Raw genomic sequence first — 14,235 nt, 5'->3', positions numbered from 1 at the left:
ATTAATACGCTTACCCAGGATCTTAGTTCATGAGTAGTGGAACCAATATTAACATCAGTTATTTTCAGAGCAATTAAAATCACAATCCTCATTAATATATTTATTTGAAATTAATTTTAACAAAATTAATTTCTCCTGGATTTTGGACAATGTTTCGATCTATTGTGCTAGACATTAACTCTAGTAGAAAATGAATGGCTTTCAAGGAGAGAAATTGTTCTAAAAGCCTATCAAAATCTCAGACTCTGGTAAATAATTAGGTCAGAAGATTGTTATATTGAGGGTGACTCTTCAGAGAAAAAAAATGTTTTGTAAACAGGAAACTCAACGTCATTAGCCAAAAAGAACTGTTTCTATAATTCTTAACATTATGTCAGTTTTGTATTTGCCCCTTGACATGCCTAGTACAATTAAATTGGACCTATTTTTTTTGGGGGGGGGGCTCATAAAAGAAATTACTCCCAGCCTCGTTTATCCTTGAATTTCCTCCAGCCCAGAAAGTGGTTGTTTATCCAACCACAGTAATTATGATGATAGGGTAATTTCCTCAGAATTGATCCGAGTGATTATATGATTAAATCTCACAGATGGTTTGGAGGAGGCATTCATTGGCTAAACTGTTTTGGATAAATCTAATTCATCAGGCATGGGCAAGACCAGTCAGTAATCTCCAAAGCACAAAAGTTCTAGAATATGACTTACCTGTAAGATTGTTTCATTCCCTAGGGCCATAATTAAATGTGTAGGCATCCTGTATTGTTCATGCTGGAGAGAAATGAGGGAAGATGATGTGATGGAGGTGGGGAACTATTTTCTCAAAAAGTTTTAGAGAGAACAGATTAGATGTGAATACATATTATTATCTTTGAGATACTTAGGTCTTTTGCACCCTTAAAAGGACACGCAGAACCTAGGAATTAATACTTCAGTGGCTAAGAGAGTACACAATATTAGTCAGTTGATGATGTGTTTAAAATTAAGAAACATTAATGGTAATTTACACATATATAGAATGGTATGTCAAACAAACTTTTTCCATGTACACATGATCTTATTAAATCCTACCAATTGGAATAAAAAGATCCATTCCTCCCAAAGACATCAGTCCTAAATAAATGAACAGACATATTTTCTTAAGCCATAGAAGGAAGAATTCACTCTCTAAATTCATCCAACAAATCTAGGTGAGTGCCAATACTTTATGCCAAGCACTATCTTAAGCAGTAAGGATTCAATAGTGAATAAAATAGACAAATTGCCTGCTAAAGAACTTATAGTTTGCAGATTGAGAAAGAAGAAAAACATAAACACTAGAACATCAGATGGAGATAAATGTTATGCGGAAAAAATAAAGCAGGGTAAGGGGCATAAAAAGTATACAAAGGGGGTGAAATGGGTGAGGTAAGTGAAGTTGTTTTTCAACATGCATGTGAATTAGTCATCTAGATGAGCGGGAGAGTGAATGGAGAGGAGAATATGGGATTTGTGTCTGAAAAGCCTTATGAACTCAAAGTGAAGAATCATAAATATAAGTGTAACTAATCATCATACTTTTTATTTTTCAACTGTGTTCCTCCCTACAATAGAGAGCAAGGTGTAGTTCAGCCACGGATAGTAATATGTTACGTGTGTTCAACTAAGAGAGGCAGGGCCAAAGGATTTAAAAACATATGCAAAGGAATGATTACAATTATAGACTATGGACTCTAAACAGGAGAAGGATGGAAAGTGAAGACCTAAACGGGGTGAGGGTCAGTAAGAAGATGGCAAAATCAATCACGTATAGATCTCAACCAAATTAAAGAATTATTAGTGTCAGAATCCTAGAAGAAGTAAACTTGAAACAGAAAAAGTTAGGGTCCTTAATATTTTGAATATGGATTGAGCACAATTATTGGTTATAACACAGTCTTCAGTATGAAGTTGAAAGTGGAAAGTTTACGTGAGATGAAAGACAAGATTTTTATAGTAGAAATTGTCAAGACATGGAGAGGTATGCTGGCACTGAATGTATTATCTAAATGGATATTGAAATCATCAAGAATGATGAGGTAATACTGGACAGAGTTAGATACAGAAGTTAAAATCTTCACAAAATGAGGGGGACTAATGATGAGCTCTGTAGATAGACGAAAATACAAATGAAAACCAGTCTGTATAAACTGATGTATATATGATGGGAAAGGACTTCAAAGCAGTGGGTTTTTAGAGAGAATGATCTTGTAATGACAATGAGGAGCCGAGACAATTCTCTACTTAAGCCCAGTGCTGATTTATAAGAAATAAATCAGTCACTATTTGAGAGAGCTATGGGGAATCATCGTTATTAGAGGGAATAGGTTAGGTTTTATCTAGGGTGAGAAGTGTAAAAAAGTCCAGGGAAGAAAGTGAGGGCATAGGGAATTCTGTTATTGATTGATTATGAAATTCAGAAGATAAGTGCATGGTTTGGTGAGAGGTGATGAGAGGAGTCACGTGATGGGTGTACACACTTACTTGGGAATGAAGTATGGGTGACAGCTTAGAAGTCTTGTTCTTGTTGGAAGACTTCTTGATTACCAACAAAAACAGTAATAAAAGGAATGGGGGGGTGTCAATCCTAATGATCATGGGGGCAGGTTGTGGTAGTGAGGTTGTTTAAGTTGGGCACGGGAGGTGATGGAAGTATGACGGTTTGAGAGTCTTGCCAGGAATCTGCAGAATCTCCATCTTTACTCTAGCTGATTAGCTTTGATGGCGGTGGGAGGGGCATTCTTACAAAGAGTAGAGTACAGGAAACTCCTGTCTTAGGAAACTATTCCGGAGTACAGAATACAACTTCATTATATGACTTGTTTACTCACGTACCAAAGAGACCAGGAAATAGCACAGATCACAACGAACTAAAAGCTTATGACCAAGATTATCCTAAGATTCCAAGACTTGTTCAACACTAGAATATTTTTTCAATGTAAATTATTAAATTAATCTAAAGGAGGAATATTGTTATGTTTTCTCAATGAAAGGTGGGAAGCATTAGTAAAATTTAATATTCATTCATGATTTTTAAAACTAGAAACAAGGAAATTTGCTTAAAATAATAAAGGTTAGCTATCAGAAACCTATGCCAAATAGTATACTTGGTGTTAAAGTAATAGAAGCATTCCCATTAAAGTAGAAATAATGCAATTATTCCTAAACCAATACAAGCATTCATCATTGTATTAGAGATGCAAATCAATGCAAAAACACAAGAAAAATAGAGTACATTTTAATACTGGAAATAAAATGGTGCAATATTACTATTTGTGCATGATATGATTTTCTACATAAAATATTCAAGAGAATCAATTGCCAAACTAATAGATGTATTAAAATAGAGAGATACAGAACTACAGATGAAGAATAAAAGAATAAAACACATTTTTATACAGAGTAATGACAAATTAGGGAATACAATTATATTAAATTTCATATTTGAAATGGCAAAAAATGTTTTTTTGTATCAAGTGCATATGTGCAAGAAATATATGTTCAAGAAATATATGTCACATAAAGGAGGAACTAAAAAACCTTACTGAAGAACAAAAATAAAAGCCTGAATAACTAAAAAGTTATCATGCTCATTGATGGATGTGCTCGATATTTTAACGATATCATTTCATCCTAAATTAAACAGTAAATCAAGAAAAGCTTAGATAATTTTATTAAATAAAAGGAATAAAATTGTAAAATATGTAAGTATATTATAAAATTTAATGATTAAAAGAATATGGGGATTTCTAGTGTAGCTCAAAGATATGGAGCAATAGAAAGAACATTTCTCTCACACTTACAAAAACGTCTGGATAAAAGGCCAATTAACAAATTTTCTTGAACCCATCAGAAGTCTGCAGTTGCAGGGTGAACAACCAATCCCAAATCTAGAGAGACACAGGTGTCTCCAAGGGGAAACAGGACCTAAACATTTGCTTATCTAAGACAGGTTCTGGTTTTCCTTCTTGAGATTTGTTAGTTTGATTTCTATGTAAAGAAATCCCTTTCCCTTGGCTGACTTTTCTCATGATTATGGGCTATTTTCCTTTGCCAATTTATATCTAGTAAATTTTGAAGGATGCTTGCTTCATTTTTTAACGAATAGTAGGCTTTATTTTGTTAGTCAGTTAAGTTGCTTGTGGTTCAGTTTGATTCTTTCAGAGATTGTGACAATCTTTGTTTAAGTAGGTGTATGGTAACTGTACTCTAGGGATGATTTCTTTTTTTATTTTTTCAGTTTTTAAATTAATTAATTAATTTTTTTAACATCTTTATTGGAGTATAATTGCTTTACAATGGTGTGTTAGTTTCTGCTTTATAACAAAGTGAATCACCTATACATATACATATGTTCCCATTTAGCTCCACTATTACAGCTTGTCATTCTGGTATCTCCACTGAATTTACTGAGTGACCAGTGAGACTCTCCATAGTGGCTGGTTAGAACTCAAAGTCAAGTCAACCCTGAAATCCACTCAACTCACAGCTCCCTAGGGGCTCTTTTGTCAGATTTTGTTGAATTTCAACCCATGCGTGCACATCTTTGTATTTAGCAAAAACTCAAGACTTACTCTTTACCCAACTTCACTGAGCGTGAACCTATATATGCCCACTTTTGTATTTAGCAAAGACTCAAATCTCTCCAAAGAACCTCTTGCAGATCTTTGGAACTCTTTTGTGCTGCAGGGCTCCCTCACATCTGGAACCCTGCCTCCTATTTCCAATCATCTCAGTGTCACTAACTCCAATTTCTGTCTTTTGGACTCAGTGAGACTATTCTACTCTGCTTGAGACCCCTTTCCTTGCCTCAGTCTCCAGAGTGTGCTTCCAGAAATAAAGTCAGGGGATGTAATAAAGTTCAGCTAGTTTTTTTCCCTCTCTCTCAGGGATCACAGTTCTGCAATCCCTATTTTCCAATATCTACAATTACCGTTTCATATATTTTGTCCAGTTTTCTTATTTTTTCATAGAAGGAAACAAGAGCAAAGTCCCTGTTAATAAAAATAACCAGTCCCTATTATCCCATCATGGTAGAAAGCAGAAATTTCTTCTTTAAAAAAACTGGACATCACTTTTAAATTTTAAGACCTCTGCTGTGACTAAAAATTGATCATGGCAAACAAATGCCTTGCAACACAGAGATTGGGAGATGCCAAGTCAGAGCCATCGTGCTCCAATTAAATACTTCTTTGTGTTTTTAAGTGTTAAGTTTGTGTTTTTAAGTTAAGCTTTTATAAGTAGTGCTTTAATTCCAAGTACTGACTCTATGACAGGAAGGTCATTTCACCATGGCAGATGGTAATCAGAGATATTTTCTGACAGGGAATCACTTGCTAATGTTTAAAAGTCTCAACTTATATAGACAATTGTTTTCTTGTCTTTGGATTCTGGAATAAACCGTGTCAGATTTGCATTTTTCTTTTCAGATGGCTACAGAGCTATTGATAATCAGAAAATTTGTTCCCACCTTCTTTAATGTCACTTCATTTGGGCTGTATTCACATGTGTCTAGTGCTTTTTATCTCACTTTTACAGACTTTAATTAAGATATGAAATGAGAAAAAATACCTTCTAGATTTTGTGTTTCTTTTCCTTGCAGTTATCCTTTCTTAAGCTTACTTGAAATCATATTCTAGTGCTACAAGATAATTTTCTGTAATTTCTTGAATAGTTAAAATATCAGAAAGCAGAAATACAGCTATGATCTTTATTGAATACAAGAGGCAAAATTATGAAATCCTAAAATTAATTATTTTTTTATGTTATGCTTTTGACTTGAGAATAAATTCTATCTTTTTAAAGATTTTTTTAGGCCTTTCATGACTTTCATTCCAGAAATTTAATTTGTTTTCCCTATTTAGAGTCTTTGAGTGTGCCCTGGTTTTTATGTAAGCATATTCTCAGGATGATGATCTTTTTTAGTGCTGTAAAAGTACATACACAATCCTTGAGATTTTGTATTGCCTTTTTGGAAAATAGAAAGAGAAAGTAATGGCATTACACAAAATAATGTGATTGAAAATATTTTAATATCCTGATATGTGTTTTTAACATCACCGTACATATAAGTGAAAAAAATATTTGATAGATATCACTATTTTTTATAACTATGATAGCTACAGAAATCAGTTTTTCTTGACACTGTGTCATATTTAGCAGCAAAAATAATTCTGAATTTGTGTAACAAATTAGGTTTCAGAGGGTTTATCTGCTGTTCCTGACTAAATGTAACATTTAAAACTGCCTTGTTCAGATATAATTTCCACTTTCAGAATCTTTACCTTCTTCCCACCACCCTTGTCCCTAAAGAAACAAAAAAGATAAGAAGAACATCCCACGTTTCTGAAGCCAACACTTATGATAAGATGCTTCCAGTATTTGCATGCAGTGTCACTTATTGTCTAATTAGGAGCACACAGAGCGTGTGTAGCAGATTGCATTATCGGCCTCAATCCTTGATGCCCTTTGCCATGTAACTTTGCAGTTCCTCACGTTATAAGGCTAGAGTAGATTTCCCTATTCCTAGACTTTGAGCTCAGTCATATTACCTGCATTCAGACAAAGGAATGGGGAAGAATTGCTGGCATTCCAGTTCTAAAGAGTCTTCCTGGGCTTCCCTGGTGGCACAGTGGTTAAGAATCCACCTGCCAATGCAGGGGGCATGGGTTCGAGCCCTGGTCTGGAAGATCCCACATGCCATGGAGCAACTAAGCCCGTGCGCTACAGCTACTGAGCCTGCGCTCTAGAGCCCACGAGCCACAACTACTAAAGCCTGCGCACCTAGAGCCCGTGCTCTGCAACAAGAGAAGCCAGCGCAATGAGAAGCCCGCGCACCACAACGAAGAGTGGCCCCCGCTCATTGCAACTAGAGAAAGCCCGCTCGCAGCAACGAAGACTAAACAAACAAACAAACAAACAAATAAATAATCTTCCCATGTTTCTGCCTGCACTCTCATGCTTCCATTACCACCACACAAAGAGTTTCTTTCAGGCATCTGCTGCCACTGAATTGCACTGCAACAATCAAGCAGGGGTTTGCGTTCCTGCTTCTGAGCTTTGGAAACCACCACCAACGGTATGAAAACCCATGGTCACTGCTGGAGTCTCTGGAGATACAAAGGAGAGTACACTAAGGTGGGACTGAAGCTGAGAGCCAGGAGGATGAATGAAGTAGAATTTCTGCACTCTGAAGTTCTTCTACAAGGAATTTTACAGAAGGGTCACATAGCATCCAACCACTTAAATTCATCCATTTAAAACCTCCGCCACTTTGTATAAATTCCTCAAACACCCTGCAAATCACCTTCATCCCCAAAGTGTTTCTTTGATCGGCAAAGTATTTTTTCAGCCAGCTCAATGACAGCTCTCTCTCCTAACCCTCCAATTGACCTCTGGTTTATGTTTGCCTTCTTTCTTCCAAGATCAACAATGAATCAACAATATGTTTATAATACTAGGAAATAATCTGTCTCAGTCCAGAAAATATCAGATGTCTTATTTATTGTTGCCTATTATTGTTGGTTATTGTTTTACTGCTTCCTAGTTTGACAACTTGTCTACTGACTAAAAGAAAATAGCACCAGAATAGACTGAATGTTAGAAATTAAATTCTCTTCGATCTGGTTTCATAATAGTGTGACTTGAATAGAATATAATAGTGAAAGTTGTCTCCGCCCTAAGTGTCACTATCATTTGTCTGGATGGCAAAAGACTCAAGTAAAGTCTCTAAATATGCGAGTTGTTTTTTGAGCCTGATATTTTTTCATTGATCTATTTCTTGCCTCTTGGTCAAAGCCTACTGTATCATTGCTTGATATAATTCTTGATATCTGATAGTATGAGTAGTCTGCACTTTGATTTATTTTTCCTATAAAAGTTCTTGGTCCTCAAGTCCTGAATTATAAATTTTAGAATCAATCTTTCAAATTCCATGAAAAATTTGTTAGAATTTTTATTGTGTTATAGAAAACATGATAGAAAATGTATATCATTATGCTTTTAAATCTTCCTATTCATTAATGTAGTATGTCTATCCATTACTGAGGTCTTCTTTAAAATCTTCTAAAATGTAAAAAAAAATTTTTTTCCCCATAAAACTTTATGGGAAAAATTTTTCCCATAAAGCTCATGTATATCTTTTGTGAGATTTCTTCTTAGGTATTTTAGAGTTGTTATTGCTATTGGAAATGCCATATTTCTGTTACTTTTACTGTTGGTATTCATGAATGAGATTGATTTTGTTTATATAGGAAACTTCATGAGATCTCATTAATTCCAACAATCTGTTGATTGTTATGAGTTTCTATAATTCTAATAACCAATATTTGTAAACAATATGTTTTTTATTTCTTCTAATTATTTTAACTTTTAAATATTTTTTGATATTATATTGTTGCCTGTATATTTCAGCAGATAAAAGCCATAAGAGTAGATTTGTTTTTATTATTCCTAATTTTAGAGGAAATGTTATTTTAGTTTCACAATTCGTTGTGACATTTCAGCAAAAGTTTTGGAAAATACCCTTAACCTATCAAATTAAGGAAATTCCATTCTATTGCTCATTTGCTAAGATGTTGATTCTTATATACTTACTGAGTTATACATTTAATAACATATTTTTATCCATCTATTGAAGCTGACCACATATTACTTCCCTCTTAAAATTGTATTATTGAGGTGAATTAGATGATATTAACCAACCAGCTTTCATTTCTTGGACTAATTCACCTTAATCACGGTGGGTATGCATGCGTTGTGTGTGTGTGTGTGTTGTGTATGTTCATATATAATTTTATTTTATTTGCCAAAATTTCAAGTAAGATTGTGCATCATGTTCAAAAGGAGACTAGTCACTACTTCTCTATTCTCATATTGTATCTAACTGATTTTGAGTATATGACGTTTATATTAACTTTATAAAATAAAATAAAAAAGGACAATTTTCACTTTTACTCTTCTCTGACATACTTAAGACTGAGATTATCTCTTCTTTTTATGTAATGTTTTAGACATTTGTGGAGATTTTCTAAAATATTGGTATAAATTATTTAGTGGTTAACTGGTATGTTATGGTTTTCTATTTCTTTCTCACTCAGTTTTGATATGTTATATGTTTTTTATTCAAAGTCCATTTCATATACATTTCCAATTGTATTGGCCTAAGATTTTTCCGCTGATTCTCTTCTGATTTTTATAGAATTTTATAGGATTCTATTCTATATTTGTAATCAAGTATGGTACCATTGCTGAATTTGTGTTTTTTGATCAATTTTCCAGAGTTTTATCTACTTCATTAGTCTTTTCAAAGAATCAGTTTTGGGGCTTATTTATATTTCTATTATAGCTTGGCTTTCTATTTCAAATCTATGCATACCAGCATTATAATTTTCTTCATGCATCTTCCTAGAGAAGTATTCCATTGTTCTTTTTCTAATTTCTTAAGTCAGATATGTATCTTATTAATTTCATTGAAAAAAATAGTGTAAGTATTTAAGTCAAATACAATCTTACCTACACCTCTATATTTATTATTTACATTTTGATGCTCTTTTTGACCAACTAGATATCTATAAGTATGGCTAATTACAAGCACTTTAGAAATTCCTGATCTTTAGGTTATTGTTTTGTAATTTCTTCCTACCTTAATTGATTTTAGGTCACAGAATAAGCTCTGAGTGGTTACAAAACACAAATAGTTACTACGCTATGTCTTTTGACTCAGTACACATTTACATTTTGCAAATACTCCATGTGTGTTTGAGAAGTAGGTGTTTACTCAATAATACATGTATGTAAAATTGAATATAGTCATGAGATAAAGTTTGTTCATTGTGTTTTGCAAACTTTCTGTATCTTGATTAAATTTGTTTGCTTAATGTATCAGAAAGTTTTGTTATAAAATACTCAATAATTCATCAATAACTCATAATATTGACAATTTTTAATTAATTAAGGCAATCATATAAGGTACACACATGTTTATGATTATATCTTTCTGGTGAATTGCTCTTTCCCTATTACTTAAACATCTTTATGCCAAAAGTTTCATTTTTTTCAGTCTAATTTGTTACTAATGTGACTCAATCAGCTTTGTTTATTTTTCTATTATTATTTTCCTCTTATTCTGACTTCTAATGATTATTAAGTTTTCTTTATTTTTTTTATTTTTTATGAGCATCTGGATACTATTCTTTTATAGATTACTCTTAGTATTAATACTCCATGAGAAATTCACATTATAAATTATATACGCCTTTTTACTTTCTTTATTAATCAGTATCTCTCCACTAGTCTTGAACAGACCCTAATTTAAATACTCTTAACTCAAATAGATATCATTCTATTTTAATTAATTACATTGTTTTTGAAGTATTTTTTCTGACATTTTTTGAACTTATCTCAAAGTATGTGTTATAGCTTTAACCTAGAAAAATAAATATTCCTTAGGTTGTTATGGCACTTTGTAATATTTAGGAACAAAAAATCAGGGATTCCCTGGGGAAGAAACCCACTTTTAAAATAATGAGTACAATAAATAAAGGCAAAAATATGCATTTTCATCATCTTTTCTATCATCAATCAAACATGTTCTTGAAAGACAAATAGTCAAGGACTCCTAAAATGTAATCCCACTTAAGCATGAACAGATCAGATGGAAGCATTCCATATTATTTTAGTTATTTAGCACTTATTATGTTTCTATGACCATCTGCAGAACTGACATACAAAGGAAAACTCAATGAAACCTCTTGAAATAGAAAGCTATATTGTTAAAATTTAAAGAACAAATAAATGTACTTTTCTGCTCTCCAAAGCAAAATTTTTCTAGGTAAAAAGAGAGAGTGAATTATAAAGAATGTCTTTCTTAAAGATTAATAGCATATAACCCATAGGCAGAGATAAGAACTAAAAAACTATGAAATCAACCAGCATTGCCATTGTTACTTCTTCCTTTTGGACATCAAGTGATGTGAAGTTACTCTATTTGTCTACACTGCTCTGCAGCACTGTTCCCTGCTCATATACTCTGAATGGAATCACTTCTGTTCAAACATATCTATCCTCTAAAAACTTACTCATTTCATCAGTTTAATGTCTGCCATTTGTCCTAATTAACGGCAATAAAATGTTACTATTTTCGCAAATCATTGTACCTTAGTACTTAGCAGTCCCTTAATGTTTCTGAATCCTAAATTGTCTATCACAACTTGAATATGATGGCCACTGGATAAATTGGTTGTTATAAATTGGATAAAATTGTTGGGAAAGAAAATTCTTAATTATATTTTAATAATTTGAGATAGCATGGTAGGCTGTTCAGAGAGAACTTTTTTTAACATGATAACGTTTTAATTGAGATAAAACATGAAAGTCATCAATTACTCTTCCTGCTTGTAATGGTTTTTATGAAAACTATTGCGTTATTGAACTGTGGTATTATCTTATCATGGACCAAAAGCCAAATGTAATGGGTTAACAATAGGTTATCTGACATCCCTCTTTATTCAGAACAGGCTGAGTAAACCCAGCACTCCAGAACAATTATTTGTGCCTCCTTTCATTCTTAAACATTCCCAAATTGGACGACAGGTTACATGACCACTACAGTTAACAAATACCTGTGATTAATAATTCATAGGATTTAGAGGCGTCATGAATGGTGTAATTTAATTCAAGTTTATTGTTCCAAATATAACGAAGGATGTATCAAAAAATAAATTCTCATATCTAAACCTTTGGCCAAGTGCACAGGGTATGACATATCTGCCTAATTTATGAATGAAGTTTGTGAAACCACACTTTGGTTCATATTTAACAAAAGAAAACTTCTTTTCTAGTCCAAGTCAAAGGGTAGCATGAAATTATATATCTAAATATTTTATTTAAATATTTGGGTTATTTATTACCACCACTTATGAGTGAGACAGTTAGTGGGTTGCAAGTCACAGAAAAGAAAATGGAAAAGGCAATCGAAGTTTGCCTGAGACAATGTGGCTGTCAGAATTGCTCTCACTCTACCCAGGCCCAAGCTATGGGGACACTAAGAAAAGTCCCTGCAGCCCATCTCTACAAGGTCAGCAAGTTTCTCCAAACTCCATTTCCATTCTCTTTCTCTGCTCTGACATCAGTTCTAATGCCATATGCCTGAATTTGCTTTTAGCTTCCAATTTTATTTCATTTCATCCCATTTCATCCCCATACTCTGTATCCTGATAGTCTATCCTGCCCAACTACAGTATCCATCCATAGTCCTCAGAAAATGAGTCCAGGTTAATTATCTGGGCTATAGCTTACCTGTAAGCTTTGTATAGCTTATAGTCCAGACAAGGGACTCAGAGAGCAGTTCAGCTGGTCCACTCTGCCCAACCATCTTGAACTGAATCATGCCTTCATATCAGTGTGCAGAAAATACTGAAAGCCATGGCTTGTGTATTTTCCACATTGAGTAACAGGTGAACAAAGCTAGAATAGTAATATAAGATATCTTCCCATTAGAACTGGTTCAGCAGAACCTGTAGACACCTTGTGATGAAGAGCACACTTGCGTATTTAAAGGATATTGTCATGACGATGAGGAGATCATTACTGTGTTGAATTACGGTGATAGTTTTATATGTTATTCTGAGCCAGCAGCGGTTACAACTTGTTAGGCCAGCTTTTGTTGTGAATGAACTGAAATATAGTTTTATTCCCCTGTAGTATATGCTGACCTGATCAGAAGGCACAAAGGAAAAGAATCTCAAGGTGAAAGGACCAGTTCAGATGCCTACCAAGACTCTGAGAATAACTACAAGGAAAACTCTTTGTGGTGAAGGTTCTAAGACTTGGGATCGTTTCCAGATGAGGATGCACAAGTGACTCATTGACCTGCACAGTCCTTCTGAGATTGTCAAGCAGATCACTTCTATCAGTATTGAGCCAGGAGTCGAGCTTGAAGTCACAATTGCAGATGCTTAAATCAACATTTTTAATAAATTGATAATCAGTTGTTAAAAAAATAAATAAGTAAAAAAAATAAAGCATATTGTCAGTAGTTATTCTTGTCAGAGCCAAAATGGCACTGGGAAAAGTTAAACAAGTAAGAAATAAGCCTTATTTAAAACTATTACAAGAGGAGACAAAGACCAGAATGTAGTCTGAACTCAACTCAGACGAAACAAAGGCAAGAGTGTTATAAAATGTTGGAGTGAACAGAAGATTATGGGCCATCTGTGTTTGCTGATCCTTGAATGCCTAGAAAATTGGCTCACTTATTTTTGTGTTATAAACAGCAATGTTATTAACAGAAGGCCTTGGAATCATTCCCAAATTAGCAACATGGTATGTGTTCACTGAGCTGAATTAAATGGAATGGCAGTATAGTCCAGACAAAAATACAGTTACACAATACTCCATAATCCCAACATTAAAAATGTCTCACTCAACACCAGTCAAGTCAGCCCATTATCCTGTACAGATATATACTAAGCAGTGACTCTGCAATCCAGATTTTTGTCACTCTATGATGTCACCAGCCTCAGCACAGCCTCCAGGGTCATTGTAACAGGAGAGGAAGGAATGTAGGAAAGGCAGGATTTCATATGGACAGGTATATGTCACTTTCACTTACCTTTCCTTTACCAGAGCCTAGGTGGTCCCAGCTGAACTGCAAAAGTGTCTCAAAAATGTGGTCTTGCCCAGAAGAAGAAAATGAATATTCAGCATCTTGAGACCATAGCATTTTTTTTTTTAATTTTTAAATTAAAAAAAATTTTGGCTGTGTTGGGTCTTCATTGCTGCACTCGGGCTTTTTCTAGTTGCGGCGAGCGGGGGCTACTCTTCGTTGCATTGCACAGGCTTCTCATTGCAGTGGCTTCTCTTGTTGCAGAACACAGGCTCTAGGCGTATGGGCTTCAGTAGTTGCAGCACAAGGGCTCAGCAGTTGTGGCGCACGGGCTTAGTTGCTCCGTGGGATCTTCCTGGACCTGGGATTGAACCTGTGTCCCCTGAATTGGCAGGCGGATTCTCAACCACTGTGCCACCAGGGAAGTCCCACAGCATATTTTAGAATTAAATCAGCATTCAAGCCCGTACTGGGACTATATTGACCTGTGTGGGTCCACATTAAAGCAGTGGTTCCCCAAATGAGAAACTATCCTCATGAGACTGAGAAATGGAATATTGCCTGCCATATCAGTAAACAAAAGATGTCACAGTCATCAGTGATTGCAGCCACCACCA

General features: G+C 34.4%; 1 non-coding gene across 1 annotated transcript; it reads left to right on the top strand.

Moving 5' to 3' along the window:
- Nucleotides 1–12,580: 12,580 nt before the first annotated feature.
- On the top strand, nucleotides 12,581–12,647 carry LOC118905588. The gene has a single exon (XR_005022290.1). It is a non-coding gene; the product is annotated as a small nucleolar RNA U54 (small nucleolar RNA).
- The last annotated feature ends 1,588 nt before the right edge of the window (nucleotides 12,648–14,235 follow it).

Source organism: Balaenoptera musculus, chromosome 12 (assembly GCF_009873245.2).
Source record: "Balaenoptera musculus isolate JJ_BM4_2016_0621 chromosome 12, mBalMus1.pri.v3, whole genome shotgun sequence".
NCBI lineage: Eukaryota > Metazoa > Chordata > Mammalia > Artiodactyla > Balaenopteridae > Balaenoptera > Balaenoptera musculus.
The sequence above is the reverse complement of the archived record's forward strand: the minus strand, read 5'-3'. Positions and strand labels throughout refer to the sequence as shown.